A 19,047-nucleotide genomic window follows, 5' to 3' on the forward strand; every position below is an offset into this window, starting at 1 on the left:
GGTGACATGGCTTAAGCCATGTCAGATGCATCTTGTTGGCACATAGTTTTTCTGTAAAACGTAAAATAAGAAAAGAAAAAAATCAATAGATACATGGTAAAGTACAAGTTTTATCTACAATTTTTGAACTATCATATGCATTGTAATTGTGGTCATTTGATTGAGTTATTTCTTTTTTAAATTAAGTTCGTAGGAGTCATTCATTTAATTTCAAGCAAATGAAATAAATCAATGAGAAAACCTAAAAATAGAATGAGATTTCAATAGTAATATATTCCATTACTGTAATCCATCAAAATAATGATTTTGAAAATCTTTTTGAACCCTCAAATTAATAAAAAAAAAAAAAATGGAAGAATTGAGAGTTCCCTTCATCTTTCCCAATGGCATGAGCAAAAATTTAGGATTTTAGATTTCAAATGTTTAGTTATTATGGTGTGTACAAATACTACTACGAATGGGATCCATTCTTCATTTTCTTTTCTTTTTTTATATTTAAGTTGGTCTAGATGTTTGAAAAAGTGGGTGCTAATATCGCAACTCATGTTAAAATAAGTCATGATTTAAAATCCATTTGAGGCTGAGATGACTTGAACGAGTCCTCTTGGTCTAGGTCTGCTACTATTGATTCCACCGATTTATAGGATATAGGTCACATACGACATACTTTAATTAACACATGTTCAATTATATATAAGTGTATTTTTAAGATTAATGATAAGATGATGCGCTAAAACGTATATGGTTGATATGGCAAGTGCACAGAACCGTAGATCTTTTTCTCTATGTATCTTCGTGTCAATGTTTAGCACATCAGTTTACCATGACTGTATTTTTAAGAATCGTGATAAATTAATGCGGCAAAACATACACGCCTATCGCAATTGACATGGCAAGGGGTAAGAACCATAGATCTTTTTCTTCGGAATACATAAGAAAAAAGGTCAACGGTTCTATGCCCTTGCTACGTCAACCTCATAAGTTTTGCCACGTCGATTTATCATTAGTCTATGAATAATGATTTTCTAACTAAAAAGTTCTCACTCGATTGACGATTGACATGGCATGAAATCATAGATCTTTTATTGGAATGTGTAGTTGTGTATCATAAGGAAAAGGATCTATGGCTATGTGCCACGTTAAGTCAGATTTTTTAATTAGAAAATCAGCGCACTTGATCTATTTTTAATTAGAATACTGATTATCTAACCAGCAAGTCTTGATTATGCCAATACTCAACTGACGAGGCACAGACAAGGAATCATAGATTTTTTTGGGGATCGTACAGTTGTCTATCCCGAGGAATAAAATCTTTGGTTCCATGTCTGTTGCACATCAGCTGAGTATTGACACGTGAAAATTTTATATTTTATAAATGATCTATTGACATATATATGGGCGGATCATGGGACATATGTAAAATCAATGTAATAACAATCATTTTTCAAAATATGGGTTAAAAGTTTCAAATTGAACTAATTTTTTGTGAGGATGATCTTTATGATGAGAAGATCATCCTAAATAAAATTAGCCTAATTTGAAACTTCTAACCCCAAAAATACATGGAAAGATCTACTAAAAACTTGAGATAACAACTTGTTTAGATGATTTCAACCCAAAAGAACTATTCTTGATCGATTTTCATCCAAAAACTAAAAGAAAAAAAGTGAAAAACATGTTATTTTTTACATGCATCTTCAAAATATTTGGAAAAAAAATTTCTTGAAAATAGCTTCTTCTTTCTTAAATCCTTTTTGACGGAAAGTCTACAAAACTTGATTGAGATGTCAAAAATCTAATTTTTGGATGAAAATGATGGGTTTGAATGGTTAGGGTATTCAATCGTGAGAAATGTGAGAGATGAGGTCCGGGGACCATTTAGAAAGAAAAAATTTACTAAATGTCTTGTCAAGCAATTGCTGAAAACTTAGGGACTATTTAGAAAGATGCCCTTCTGCAAAGGTCCTTTAAATAATTTCCCCAAGAAATTATATACAACCTCAGGTTTCCCATTTTTCCTTCTTCAAAATAATTAATAATTGTGCCATATCTATTTGATTTAAGAGTTATGCCCCACCCTTTCTCTATAATTCGAAGTTTAAATAAAATTACAAAATTATTTCCATTGTGAATAAAGATAATTACGATTTTAATATTTAATCTATTCCCATGATTCTTAATCTTGGCCTTACAATGAAATGTTTGTGAACTTTTTTTATGAGAATTCCACTATAGTCGAAAACAATTATTTTTGTCGTTGGAACCCACAATGTGGACCGTCGATTTTTTTACCAATAATTTGTAAATCACTTTTGATGGATTTAGAAATTTTAAATTGGGTTGATTTTTTGTAAGGATGATCTTCTCATCATACATATCATCATCACAAAAAATCAGCTCAATCCAAAACTTCTAACCCTTATTTTCAAAAATGATTATTTTTACATATATCCCTTTATCCGTCCCTATATATATTATGAATTATTTTACGGATAGATTAATGATTTACTATATGAAACTTGAAGTTTATTATTTATTATTTAAAATGGTTTGGGATCAGTTGACTCACGAAGAATGTGTCATGAGAAAACACATGATCCCAATCATTTATAACAGTTGAGATTTATGTGTATATTGATAAAACAAATCTAGGAGATAAAGGATAAATCTTAACCATTAGATTTTGTGTGTTAAATGACTGGGATCATGTATTTTTTTCACAAGTCATTCTTCATTCTTGACGAGTCAAGGGATCCTAACCCTTTAAAATATATTCTCCAAAAATTTTTCTAGAATTCAGGACTTTTTTGCTTGTTATCTTTTGGGAACTGTTCCCCCGTTGTTTCTCTGTTTTTCCAAGATAAAATCAACTTGATTTTGTAGCTAATTTGTCACCTTTTCAATTTGTTACATAAGTATAATCAAATCCAATGGCCCAGATTATACTAGATCATCTACATAAATGATATTAATATCTCATCATTTATAAAATATTTGGACTCTTTAGTATCTCTTATTTATAAGAGTGAGTGAGAGAGAAGATGTCTAACAATGGATACCCATTGACACCCCTACTAGATCATCTAAGTAAATGATATTATTAGTGATTTTAAAGGATAAAATATATCATGTTGAGAACTTTAAACTTAAGTTGTATGTTTATAATCAAGATTCAATAGATTAAGAATATAGGTGTTCGAATAATAAATAATGTTTCCTATTGTCCTAATAAATCAATACCTTCACTACTAGTTTCACTCTTATCCGTTTCACGCTATTTGTATTTTTCTCACTATAATTTCTTTTATAAATCAAAGTTTTTTCATTTATGTTTATCGACTTCTTATCAAATAAAATGAACAACCAATAATTTTAATGTAGTTAAAAGGAATAGTCACTCTTGTTTAGATAAATGAAGCATTTAGATTAGATCACAAGAAATTCATAGGTAGTAAATATATATATGTTTAGTGATTATGCACTAGAAATTAGATTAGAAAATCAAACATGAATGGATCGACAATGTACCCAAAAAAAAAATAAAGAATATGAAAAAGATGCATTAAGAATTAGATTCGAATAAAAGAAATACAGGCCAGCGAAAAAGAAAATCATTAAAATTCTTTATTTACTATGTAGCTATCGTCTCACAAATTTAATAAACAACATGATTGAATTTTAAATTTAAAAAAAAAAATGTATGCGTACTATAAATATGGTATATCCATATCCAACCAACCAATATTAATCTATAATCTATATTTTATTAGACCATGTTAACCATTAGATTGAGGAAGTAAATATAGTGACGACGTTACCGTATTTTTCAATCAATTTTCTCCAACATCTCAATTTTTTTTTTAATCTTTCAAACCATAATCCTAAAACACAAATTAATTAAGAATATATTATTTTAATTTCTCTTAAAAAAAAAAAAAAACTCTCTTTAAATTGAAAAAAAATTGCTTAACATGATAAAATAAAAAAATACATAAAATATTTTTAATAAAATAAAAAATGATATTTTTAAAATTAATAAGCTAAATAATTATCATGACAAGGATACAAAATTCAAGTGTGAGTCGGTTGAACAAATCTTATTTTTCAATGCTACAAAAATTTATTATTAACATATGAAAAATAAAGTAAATAACTATTTCCTTTAATGAATGAACATGAAATCAAAGAGATGATTGGCTAAATATTTATAACTCAATTGTTGTAAGTAATTTCATCATGATATTAAATGAATTTAATCACACACTAACCGCAATGACATCTCCAAGATAAAAAAATGTGTGATCCATTGAGAACTCTCTATACAAGGTAAACATAAAAACTCATTTAGATCATTTGTTGGTGTAGTCTTTTTTGATAGGTAAGCTGAACTTGACAACCTCGAAGTTGCTTTGCAATTTGTCGAACCAACTAGGCTTTGGGTTTAAGTCCCATTTGTTGGTTTAGTCATCATCATAAAATGTAATAAAACCTTGTCAAGATAGAAATTTAATTACATAGGTGGGGCAAACATGTATAGATTTGGTGGATATATCTTTAAATTTTATTTTCGTATCTAATTTTGAAATTTTCTTTTGCTTTTATAATTATCACCGCATATTAAAAAATTAGAAGTACTAATGATTAAAGAATTAAGAATGTTGGTCAATAAAATATTGATGTTTCCATTATTTTTTTACTACAGTCAAAAAATAGATAATACTAGGATAAATGAAATATTGATATTTCCATTATTGTTCGAAGAATAAATAATGTTTTCTACTGTCCTGATTAATTAACACCTTCACTACTAATTTCATTATTGTCTGTTTCACCCTATTTGAATTTTTCTCACTATAGTTTCTTTTATAAATCGAAGTTATTTCATTTTTTGTCATCGACTTCTTATCAAACAAAATGAATAATTAATATTTTTAATGTATTTAAAAGGAATAGTCACTCTTGTTTGGATAAATGAAGCAATTATATTAGATCATAAGAAATTTAAAATTATTGAATATTAAATCAGGAAAAGAAAAATATATAACTAATAAGTTTAGTGATTATGCACTATAAATTATATTAGAAAATAAAACATGAATGGATAGACAATATACCAAAGAAAATAAATAATATGAAAAAGGTGCATGTAAGAATTAGATTTGAATAAAATAAATACAGGTCAGTGAAAGAAAAAAGCAATTAAAATTCTTTACTTACTATGTAGCTACTATCTCACAAATTTAATAAACATTATGACTGAACTCTCAATTTAAAAAAAAAAGACTTCAGTGTACCATAAATATACCATGGTAAATTCTAAAGAGTATCCTTACTCAACCAACCAATATTAATTTATAATCTATATTTTATTTGGTCATATTAACCATCAGATTGAGGAAGTAAATATAATGGTAACGTTACCTTATTTTTCAATCAATTTTCTCTAACATCTCAGTTTTGTTTTGATCTTTTAAATCATAATCCTAAAACATAAATTAATTATAAATATGTTATTTTAATTTCTCTTATAAAAAAAAACTCTCTTTAAATTGAAAAAAAAAATGTTTAACAGGATAAAATGAGAAGAAATGCATAAAATATTTTTAATAAAATAAAAGCATGATATTTTTAGAATTAATAAGGTAATTGATTACCATGACATGGATACAAAATTTAAGTGTGTGAATCGGTTGAATAAATCTTATTTTTTGATGTTATAAAAATATATTATCAACATATGAAAAATAAAGTAAATAACTATTTTTTTTAGTGAATGAACACGAAATCGAAGAGATGATTAGTTAAACATTTATAACTCAATTGTTGTAAGTAATTTTATCTTGATATTAAATAAATTTAGTCACACACTAATTGCAATGGCATCTCCAAAATAAAAAATATGTGATCCATGAAATACTCTCTATACAAGGTAAATATTAAGACCCATTTAGGTTTTTTATTGGTGTAGTCTTTTTCGAGGTAAGTTGGACTTGAAACCACAACCTCGAAGTTACTTTGTAATTTGTCGAATCAGTTAGGCTTTGAGTCTAAGTCCCATTTGTTAGTTTAGTTATCATCATAAAATGTAACAAAATCTTGTCAAGATAGGAATTTAATTACCTAGGTGGGGCAAAAGTGTATGGATTCAATAGATCTATTTTTAAATTTTATTTTCATATCTAATTTTAAAATTTTCTTTTACTTGTACAATTATCATCGCATAATACGAAATTAGAAGTACTAATGATTAAAGAATTATGAATGTTGGTCAATAAAATATTGATGTTTCCATTGTTATTTGATTATAACTATAAAATAGATAATATTAAGATAAACCATGTTTTAGGATAACAATGTCGGAATCGCACTATGTTAAATTAATTCCATATATATATATATATATGGGAAGGGATCAGTAGTCAAAATCTCAGACCAACATCCATACAACTTATCGATCGTTGGATCACGATAAATCTAACAACGCAGATCAAATTGAGAATTTATAAACCCACGTGTATATAATCTCACTTAATATTTTTAGAAATTTGCAACACCTCCCCGAACAAATACTAAACTCATATAAGATATTTCTCCTCTCTTCTCCTTCGTTTTGCCTTCTCTAACTAGAATCCTAACTCTAAACGTAGATCAACTACCTTCTCATCTCTTCTCTCTTCGTTTTACCTCAAACCCTAATCCTTTTCCTTTCTATTGCAACGATAATAACTCACTACCGTTCCAACCATTATGACGAAGAAGACGGAGACGTATAGACGAACATAGCCGTTCCATCTCTACGACGTTCTAACCTCAACGACAACGACGGACAAAAAACCCATCTCAATCTCGTCTTCTTCATCTCAATCTCTTTCTCTTGCGACCTAATCCTAGGTGACGATTTTAAGGATTTGAAAAATTTTATCCAAAGGATTTTAGAAATTTCACTCTCAATCAGGTATTATCCTTATATATATATATATATATATATATATATATATATATATATATATATATATATATTATATATATAGGATCAGGTTCAAACGACAACCATTTCAACACACATATAGACAACGTGTTTTGTCTTATATGGGCAAAAATGTTGGAATGGGCTGATTTTTTGTGAGGATGATCTCTGAGGTAAGGAGATCATCCTTGCCAAAAATCAGCTCATTCCAAAACTTCTAGACCGTCCAATTTTTATTGAAAAATTATAGACCGTCCAATTTTTGTAAATCAATTTTGATGGGGTTACAAGTTTTGGAATGGGATGATTTTTTTTCCAGGATGATCCCCTCATCACAGAGATCATCCTCACAAAAAATCAGCTCATTCCAAACATTTTTACCCATATAAGACAAACACGTTGTCTATATGTGTGTCGCAATGTGTGTTGCAAGAACCCGACCCATATATATATATATATATATATATTATTTTTTTTTTTTTTTTTTTTTCTGTTCTTGCTTGAACTTTTGATGGATAAAAATAAAAAATAAAACCCTTATATTCATTTGATTAACATATTTCTAGGGTTTGATGGTTCTCTTCATAAATTTAGTTCATCTTCTTCTTCTCATATGAATATTCCACGAGGATTTCACGGTAATAGCTACAATTTCTTAAAAGAACCAAAATCTTAATTGAAAATTTTGTTACGCAATGTCAAGTCTTCCTTATAATTTTCATATGAATTATAACAAAAACACTACCACCTAAGTACTAAATACCAACCCTAATTGTCCATCGAAAGTACCTTAAATCTAACTTTAGTAATGAGTAGTGACTAAATATTTTCAAATATTGTCAGAGATACAAACAAAAAGATTTTGAAATCACATTTCTGACTCATTTAATAGATTATATTTATCCCTATAAAATTTGAAGATTTATGTCCTCAATTGTATCTGTAGATTTGACTTTAGCAAATTAATATGTTAACTATTTATTTGATGTATCCTTTTCTCCCTGACTCAGTTCTTGATGCTTGGAATCTTAGATGGCGTTTGGATAGGACTCCTTGGCTACTTCTGACTCTTGCGGGGAGTTAGAAGTCGTTTAGATAATTTAGATAAACAACTCTTTCGAAGAATTACTCCACGCAAGAGCAAAAAATTGCTCTTTATGAAAAAGTCACTAAAACCTACTTCTCAATTTCGCATCTTGCAGGGAGTAATATTCTAACGGCTCATTTTACCGAAATACCCCGTTTTATTAATTTTCTACGAAAATACCCCGTTTTAAACACATTATATTAATATTAAAATATTATGTTATATTATATTAATATTTATTATATTATATTATATTAATATTTATAGTTAAAATGTCAAAAACAGTATAGTTTGAAGGCATATTATGATACTAAAAAATAAAAAACAGTAACTAGTATAATATAAGGGTATTCTGGTCTTTTTTCTAGAAGGCATGAAAAGTCAGTATTGTTCCCAAATAGACTTCCAGCACAAAAGTACTTCACAGAGTTTATTGCCAAACACCATTTCTGCACATAATTACTTTTCCAGCTCCACCACAAAGTATTCCAGCTCCTGCTCTTTGGAACAGTAGTTCTACTCCTGGTATCCAAACACGCCCTTAGTTTCAATCCGATTTATGAATTGGTATATTCTCCCAATTGTACCCTTAAAGAATTGTTGTTACTGACTCATTTAATAAATTTTATTTATCCCTATATATTTGTTTAAGATAATTGGTTATTTCCTAGGAGTTATCATGGATACGACTGAAATCGCCTCGACCCCCGCTGTCGTCCGCTAAATAGCGAATTAGGGGTCCGTTCTATGTATCTCGGGGATTTTTTAAGAAATGGAGAGTCGCCACCTAGCTTAGGTCTAGGAACTAAAATTAACTCCAAATGGATATGGGTTGGTCCGTAGATCATAGAGATGGGTAACGGGTCAGGTTACGGATTTCGGAAGGTGTTAGGCACCAAACCCGCCTGATCAAGATGATCAGTATCTACTGCGATCCAAAAATATCCTACGGTCAACATTCAAAGACTAAAGGTCAAATTAGGGTCCAATCATCATCAAATTGCATCGGATTTACTAAACAAATCCTACGGTTAAAATAATTACATGATTTAATGAGGTATACATGACACCAAAAATTAATGGATCAATTCGATCATACTTTGAATAATAGAAAAAGGATTTTCAATGCCACGTACATGAAATTAATGAATTGGCTCATTGATGATATTTATCAAAGAAATTTGATTTCTGAATCGTCACGTACACTAAAGTAGTGAGTTGACTCATACATTATTAATCAAAGAAATCCGATTTTTGAATTGCCACGTACATCCTAAAATTAGCAAGTTAACTCACAAATTATTAATCAAAGAAATACGATTTTTGGATTGCCACGTGTATTAACATCAGTGAGTCAACTCACATGTCCAATTTCATAGAAAATCGAATCAAATTTCCAATGTCCCCAAAATTAGTGAGTCGACTTAAAATTTGTTAATCAAAATAATATTTGATTATTTTCAAAATCGCCACATGTATTAAATCGGTGAATTAACCCGCATGCACAATTTCTAAAAAAATCGAATCAAATTTTCAATGTACCAAAAAATCAGCGAGTCGACTCGCAATTTGTTAATCAAAAGAATCTTAATATTTTTTTAATCGCCACGTGTATTAAATCGGTGATTTAACCCACATGCCTAATCTAAAATAAAATATATTCGAATTTTCAATGTTCCCAAAATTAGCGAATCGACTCGCAATTTTTATTGTGAAATTCGATTTTTTATTTTTATGTTTCATGTACACCATTAATTTTTATTGAGTCGATTAATATCAACATTAATGAGTTGACCCAACAACATCAAAAAGTGACGAATCAATCTGATAAATATTAACACCCAATGAGCTGGTCCATCAACTTAGTATATGTGAATTCATTCAATCGATCTATTAATCAAAAAAATATGGGCGAATTGATACACTAATATTTCAAAAACTCGAAAATTGTCATTAGTGCCACGTATACCCCAAAAATCAATGAATTAGTTTAGATGCATACTAAATCAAGAAACAGTAAAAATAAATAAACAAATAAATAAAATAAAATGAAATTAAAAAAAGTTTACCTTTGCCAAATAATTTCGGAAGCGTGGATTCCTTCAAAAAAAGAACCAAATGAAGTGTTGCGATGACTTAAGCGTGAACGTCGAGTTCAATAGAATCCGAAGGTAGCTATTGGAGTTGATAATGGTAATCTAAAACGAATGTCTCTTTTTTTTTTTTAGAATAAAAAAAAGTAAAAGAAAATGTCTAAAAGGTGGTGAAGGGCAACAATAGACACATTTTTATTTTCTTTTTGAATGGTTGTTTTTTTTATGGTTTTTAATGGAGAAGATGAGAGAGAAGGGGCTGTTAATGGAGGAGAAAATGGTGGCAATGTTGCTGAGATGTTGAAGGACCAAGGGGGCAGCAATGGGGGCGTTAATGGAGGAGAAAATGTGACTGATTTTAATGGTGCAACGAAGGAGAGTTGCAGGTTTTTTTTTTTCTTTTTTTTCTTCTTCCTCTCTAAAAAATGTGGGACAGCAAAGACAAATTTGGAGTGAGGGAGATGAAGTGGAGATAGGCTATAGCAGATTTAAAAAAAAAATGGAGAAGAAGAGTTGCTGTTTTTTTTTTTATGGACATGAAGGGGTGCTGTTTTTTAATGGAGGCAGCTCAAAAAATGTTTTTTTTTAAATTTATGGAGAGGGAAAAGATAGAGAAGGGTAGAAATGCAAGGTAGAGAGAAGAAGGAATGTTAGAGAAGAAAGCGTGGAGATGAGGGAGGCCACAACAGATTTTTAAATGGAGAAAAAAAAGTTGCAGGTTTTTTTTTTTCAATGGCAGCTAAGCAAAAAAAATCTCTCTTCTAATTCGTTGCTTCCCTTCTCTTTTATAATAGTGTTCCTCATCAAAATGTGAGAGTAGGAAGAAGGAGTGGGGAAGAAAGTGGGTGTTGTGTGGGTGAAGAGAGAAGTTGGAAAAGAAGAAGTGGAACACGTGGGGAAGAAGAAGAAACGTGGTTTCTTCTTCTTTTTTTATTTTTGAATTTTTTTTTCTTTTATTTTGTTAAAGAATGAGAGAGGGGGATCCTACGCTACTCGTACTACGGTAACTCTCCGCCAATGAGTCGTGATTGGTCGATTTAATTTTTCTTCCGATTGGTTGATTTCAAAATTTTTTTATTTGAATCGACATTTTGATTTGAATTTCAATTTGATGTTTTAAATTACATTTGAATTTGTATTTGATTTTAAATTTTGAATTTCGATTAAAATTTAATTTGAATTTTGATTTTATTATTGGTTGTTGGTCAGTTTGATTTTGTTTCGATTGGTTAAGTTTTGAGTTTTAATTTGATTTTAGATTGGGTTCGTTTTTAAATTTTAAATTTATTGATAGAATTTGAGTTCAATTTTGATGCTTGATTACTTGAAATTTTTATTTTGGTTGATCGAATTTTTTTTATTATTATTATTTTTTTTAATTTGAAATTTTTTTATTGGATTTAATTGTTCAATTTTAATTTAATTGTTTGATTTTAATTTGAATTGTTTGATTTTAATTTGAATTGTTTAATTTTTAATTTTAATTTTATTTTTAGTTTAGATTGGATTTCAATTTTGATTACATTGTCCTAGGGATCGGGATCTCTAAATTGTAGAGTTGGATATTGAGGGGTATTTTGGTCTTTTGGCGATTTTTACAGATTTTTCTCGATCTTCTCTGTTTCCATCAATTTGGGTCTCGTTAGACTCGAAATCATATTCTGAGTGCAATGGAGATACTTTCGAGGTTTTTCGGAGGTTCGAGGTATAAGAGGGGTATTTTCGTCATTTTGATGATTTTTTACAAATTTTTATAAATTTCTCTGCTTTCATCGATTTGGGTCCCGTTAGATTCGAAATCACATTCTGAGTGCAATGGAGGTACTTTCGAGACTTTTCGGAGATCCAAAATTTATGAAGGGTATTTTCATCATTTTGATGATTTTTTTACAGATTTTTTTTTGAATTTTATCGTAAGGTTTCTTTCAGTCACTGTGTGAGTATTTCTAAGTTCTAAAATTATATTTTTCTAGCGTAGCGAGGTCTCTAAGTTATCGAATTGTGTAACGAACCTATGCGTACGTGCTTACTAAGTCGGGTGTAAGGTGTAGCGATCCTAAGCGTGCGTAAATTTCTAGGTCGAGTAGTAACGAGTAGGGGGGATGAAAAGACTAGAAACGGAACGAATCAAGAAATACTCACAAGCCTTCGAGTTCTTTTATATTCATCATTAGGAATCCACCAAAATCGGGTGATGAATTGTCGAATTAGGCAGATGCAATAATGGGGTGTCTACAACGACTGACGTTGAGAAGTGTGAGAGTGTGCCTATCAATGAAAATTTTGAGAATGTGCATATCGATAAAGATATGGGGAATTTGCTTATCGGTGAAAATTTGGGGAGTGTCCCTATTGATGAAAACGTAGGATCATCATCGGCTATCCAAGTAGATATTGGGGAACATATTCAATTCTAAAGTCCTAGCAAAGATGTTGAAAAGTTAAATACTCTTTTATACTATTGAGGAAGCGAAAAAATACTATGAAGATTATGCACGTCAGGAAGGTTTTTGCATTCGTGTACGAACTATAAATAAAATATTACTGGGTTCAAATTAGGTGACTGGAGTAACATATGTTTGTATACACGAATGTAAACATGCCTCGAAGGTGCAAGAAGAGACGATAACACATGGAAATGAATGGGACAAAAAGAAGATTACAAAAATTTGTTCAACTTTTAAATGTGGATGTGAGGCATACATGCGCATCGTATTCGATAAATATACAACAAAATAGAAAGTGTCTTTCTTCAATGACAGTCATAATCACAAGTTAGTCACACCAATGAGGATAATGAAAATGAGATCAAATTGAAGTATGCCGAAAATAACTAAAGATTTAGTTAAAATATTACAAAGAGAAAAATATTCAAGTTAATAAAGTTTTAAGAATTCTTGGTGGGGATTTGATTGGTTTCAATGAAAGAGATTGTTACAACCACCTAAGGGATGTTAGGCATAAGGAGTTAGAAAAAGGAGACGCAAATTTTGTACTCAATTACTTCATGAAAAAATAAAATGAAAATTTATAATTTTTCTATGCAATACAGTACGATGATGATAGGAGGGTGATAAACTTTTTTTGGGTGGATGCTAGGTCAAGATTATCATATGAGTATTTCAGTGATATCGTTATATTTGATACGACTTATAGGACAAATAAGTACGAGATGTTGTTTGCTCCATTTACTTGAGTAAATCATCATTGTCAATCTATCCAATTTGGATGCGCTCTTCTACAAGATGAAACAGAAACTACTTTCATATGGTTATTTGAGACTTGGCTTCAAGCTATGAGAGGATGACATACAATTTCGATAATCATAGATCAAGATTTAGCAATGAGAAATGCAATTGCCAAAGTTTTTCATAACACAAGTCATTGCCTATGTATTTGGCACATCAGGAAGAAGTTTGTAGAGAACTTATCTCATAAATACTTTGAAGGTTCTGATTTCAGAAGTGAGACAGAAAAATGTATTTGATCGACATACACAGGAGACAAGTTTGAAAAGCAATGGAATAGTGTGATTGAGAAAAATGGATTAGAAGGAAATGAATGGCTTCAACAATTATTTCAGATACGGGAATCTTAGGTGCTTACTTATAATCGGAGCACTTTTTTTACTAGTATGAATACCACTACGCGTAGCGAAAGAATTAATGCATTCTTTGATGGATTTGTTAATTCGAAAATAAATTTCGGAGAATTTATTGACAAGTATGAAAAAGTGCTCAAGCATATTATGAAAAAGGAGAGTAATTTGGATTATGAGACAGAGTACAAGTTTCAATATGTTAATAACAACGAGTTACTTTTGAAGTATGCCTCAAAAGTTTATATTAAAGTTATGTTTGACAAATTTAAGGAAGAATGGGTCCAAGTTTTTCGGTATAAAGTTGAAAGAAAAGAAATGGAACATGGATTTCAAACATTTTTAGTGAAAACTAAGTGTGGCGAGTATGAAGAGTTTCTTTTGAAATTCAATTTGGATACCTACAAGGATACATGCGAATGTAAACAATTTGAGTTTCTTGGAATTCTTTGTCGACATTCTTTAAAGGTATTTGCACACCTTGACATTGAAGATATACCGTCACATTTTATTCTTGAAAGATGACGACAAGGGACTAACAAATTTAGGATGATGAATGCATAAATAACGAGCGATGGGAAAAAACTATCAGACACATAGAGATTTGCCAATATGTATCAACAAGCTACTAAATTGGCCAGTTTTGCAACACCTTCAATGAAAGCATATACATTGTTCATGAATACTTTAAATGAATTATCTCAACAAATTTACGAAATTCAATATGAAGAAATGTCAAGTATTGTGGTTCATGCAATTGAAAGCAGACATGCACAATGTAATAAACACCCATCTCAATTGTTATTTCTAGACCCAAACATCTTGCAAACAAAGGATAGGAAGAAAGATGAGAAAGGAAAGGGAAATGTTGATAGTACGAGTAAATTGAAAAGTGGTATTGAGTTGAACCAACAGAAGAAGAAAAAAAAAGTGTTACTTCTGGACCCAAACATCTCGTAAACAAAGGGTAGGAAGAAAGATGAGAAAGGAAAGGAAAATGTTGATAGTACGAGTAGATTGAAAAGTGGTATTGAGTTGAGCCAACAAAAGAAGAAAAGAAAATGATCACTATGTCACAAACTTGGATACGACAAACGAATATTTCCTACAAATCCAAAGAGAAAAAAGATAAATTCTACTATCCAAGGTAATTGTAATTCTTTTTTTTAAGTTAAATTCTTAGTTTCATATTTTTAACTAATCGAATAAATTAGGACAAACAGTCTTATTTATTATGTTTTCCTTAGATAATGATGATATATAAGAATTGGACCAGGATATGGAAAGTGATCACGAGGCATTTCCTTTGCATTAAACAATTGGTAATCATTCGTGTTTTCTTTAATATCTTTTGCTATGATGTTTATGGTATTTATTGCATCACATTATTTAATTTGTAATTTTCTTAAATTATGCAACAAAAGGTACTGGCTAGAGGTATTGACCTCAGAAATTTGATTACCTAACTCTCAAGTATGTTCTTAGATGGAAACGCCGTGCTGGTAAGACAACCAAGAGCAAACTGTCAAAATTTGAACTGGACTTGTGGATCTCGGAATTGGCACTAAGTGCTTGTTCACATTTTATAAGGTTAGAAATGTCCATACTGATTAGTTTGCGTTGTGCACAAAGTTCATCATGACGATTTTGATTGGTGAAAATTGTCTTATAGATAGAATTTTGAAAATTAAAAAAAATAAATAATGATCTTCCTTTGTTATAACATGTTTAGAATACTAATTTAGTTTCTGATATAAAGTAAAAAAAAATTAAAATTCTTCTTTCGTAGTTGGGGTATTTGGTACAACCAATATTTTGTTTCAATCAGAAGGAAGGGGATTAGAAATCTCAGAGAGGCTTGGTTTCGGATTTAACTGCAATGGAAACAATGTGGCTTATCTTGCAGGGAGTACAACACCATTGAATGCTTACGGGTTGGAGAAAAAACAATTCGCAAAGTTCACAATTCAAGTTGACGCTTTCTTTTCTTGATCACATTTTTCATTGAATTATGACTATTTCTAATACTTATTTATGTTTTTTTCTTTGTTTGTAGAGTGCAGTACTTTCGAAATCTTTTCCATATTTGGTGTTTAAGGGGATATCGACTTATGGATGGCCTGTTGGTTGTTGGTTCTTACATGGAGTGATAGACAAGTTGAAGTACATGTTAGGTGTAAAAGTTAGTCAAGGAATGGTACTTAATGCAATGGGTTACGACGAGAGTGATGGGATAATTACTTAGGAGGAATTTTGTTCATGTCACATACAAGACAAAAAATTTAGTGGGCCAAAGGTGATTCCTGCTTCACTTTCAAATACAATAAATATGAAGCTTCTTGAGAAAGGCCAAACTGATGAAGTTGGAGATGATGTACAATGGCAACTTTTAAGTGGGAAAATGGAGTCACCAGAACATCGATTATTACTTTCCAAAGCTACTACAATTTTTCGAGTAAGTGTCTGCTCATACTATGGCCTTCTTATACAATATAATCCTTCATGTCTTATTTTGAGCTATTGTATATTTGTTCAAATAAATAAATAAATAAATTTCATCCCATCAGTTTAATACTTATCTTAGAGGATTCTTCACCCTCGCTATTGTCCTAGTAGTTGTTTCCACCATTTTTATGACTAACTTTTGCATTCAGTTTATATTAATATTATTATATTTCTGGTAGGCGTAAGTGTGAGGGCAGATTTTTTTATCCTAGATCTATGGTATTACCACGCACAGACTTTACCACCTCACCAAGGTGGCACTTTAATACTTTTTTAGATTATAAATATTGTAAAGTATTTTACCAATATCAGCACAGAGCTATTAAAGTTGATTGAGATAATATTTCATTGTTTCACAAAAATAACTGGTGCTTAGAAATCTTCATGGGTCTAAGAGATTTGAGATTGAAGCTTAGCATCATTCCTCAAGAACCAACTCTTTTCAAGGATACGGTTTGAACTAATTTGGATCCTCTAGGCCTCTATTCTGACCAACAAATATGGGAGGTAAGACAAACTGATTCTAATCTTCTAGTAATCGTCATGTCATGTTCTTTATAAATATTGAAGAACCATTCAATTCAGATTAATTAAATAGAACAATTAGAAATCCAAATACTGAGGACCATTCGATTATTCATTACAGGCTATAGAGAAATGCCAGCTAAAGACTACAATTAGTAAACTTCCAATCGTTCTTGACTTCTCAAGTGAATTGAATTTTATTAATCTAGAAAGACAATTATTTGATCAATCTAAGTATTGTAAGCAGTGTAGAGCTCTCATTCTCATTTGGGTTTGTCCAATAGTAAGTGATGAAGGGGACAATTGGAGTGCTGGGCAGCGTCAATTATTCTGCCTTGGAAGAGTACTACTTAAAATAAATAGAATTCTTGTCCTAAATGAAGCAACAATATCAACTTGACAATAAATGCAATTCTATAGAGAGTTATTAGGCACGAATTTTCAAATTGCACTGTGATAATCATAGCTCACAGAGTTCCAACTGTTATAGATAGTGATATGGTCATGGTCCTCTCATATGGTATGATACCTCTCATGATTAATTTTCATTTAAGAATTAATGCAATATTATTACATAAGTATTGGTGTATCAATATACCTCTGTTAATCATAATTATGTCAGAATGGATTCAGATTTTGTGAGGATGGTCTTCAAAGTATGAACAATTCATAAGAAAATCTAAGAAGATATTCGTGTGGACGTTATAAGTAGGAGTAGAATAAGCATAGAGTAACCCACCATTAGTTGGTCTAGATGTATGCTTCATATTTACACTGTGCTAGTACACTTGCCGCAGCAACTTGTTCCAGAACAAAATGCCGACAAAACAACCAATTTTAGTTATATAGACGGGTTTCAGAATATTTCCAATGGAGATCGCCATAAGGACGTTCTCTTCTCCAAGGTTTGTTTCAAGGGATAGATCTTTCAATATGAATCATGCCTATGCTAATTATATTATTAATTAGAGATCTTTGGATGAATTCTTATGGATTGGACGACTCATTTTCACTTAACAAATCTTGGATAACTATGGGAAGAGTGAATTCAGAAAGGGGTCTCCTTAGTGTTGAGTCTATCTACAAAGGATTTATTGAAGATTAGTACAATACTAACCTGATCAGGAAACTTTATACACCATATTTCTTGCTTTGTGATGAGGTGTGTTCCTTTTATCACTTTTTTTTTATTGTAAATAAAATCGTCCACTGCATGTTCTTTAAAATTCCATGTATTGGGTGTTTATGCGATTGATTGACATTGTCGATGATGGGATTATATGGAAAATATTTAATGGTGATTTTAATCACTTAATAGATCACCTTATTCAGAAAGGTTTTGATGTTCTCCATGTATGTATGATGGTAGTGTGTTTAAGTTGCTCTACTTGAGAAGAGCCACCTTTGTGATTGTGATTTTCTTGGTGATCTTGGAAGTCTTATTTGGAGTTGTTTGAGGTTAGAAAAGTCTTCTCAAGGTGAGTTCACCGATGTAAATAAACAATGATGAGTAAAGAAGTCATGGGTAATCTTGCAAGGAAGGTAGGAATCGGCGTCACTTTATCGAAGTTGCTAGCCAGACTGAAATTGGAGGGAGGAAGAATCAGTGCCACTTCAGTCACTTGTACAGTCAGTCTTGGAATCAGATAAATCATTCCCCTTATATCAACAATTACTTCACTTCAATCGAGATGAAAATTGAATTTAACTTTGTCGTGTATATAATGCAAATTGAGGTTTCTCCTTTACAATTAGTTCTAAAAAACACTGATAACTTTATAATTATGTATATAAAAATAAATGTGCTATGGGATGATGTAATTTTCCTTTACTTAGTCAATATGATTATTTCTGTTAAAACGAAGGATCAATGTTTTATGAACACGAAAGTTTACTCTTGTATCAACTCCAGCAGGTTAAAGGTATATGAGCTATTGAGTGGAATCAAAGATTCTAAAACCTTGGTTATCATAAATGTAGTGCAACCAACAAATTTTCACATATAGAGTTCTTTTGCCCTTTGATCTAAACACTGACATTATTTTGGATATAAAATCGAGCAATGCTTACAATGTAATCAACTTAATCCATTCCTAATTCTATTCTCTAATGAATTTAATGACCGAAAAAAAAAGAATTATTGCAGAAACATATAAATCAAGTTCAGAACATGCCCAAGTTTGACTCTGCCTTGTGTAGTCAGAAACAAACTCAAGTTTGGCTCATAAATGATTAAGTGCCTTGAAAAGTTGAGTACTTATGTAAGATTGAC

This window comes from Akebia trifoliata, chromosome 8, assembly GCF_017979445.1.
Source record: "Akebia trifoliata isolate Shusen 1 chromosome 8, ASM1797944v1, whole genome shotgun sequence".
NCBI lineage: Eukaryota > Viridiplantae > Streptophyta > Magnoliopsida > Ranunculales > Lardizabalaceae > Akebia > Akebia trifoliata.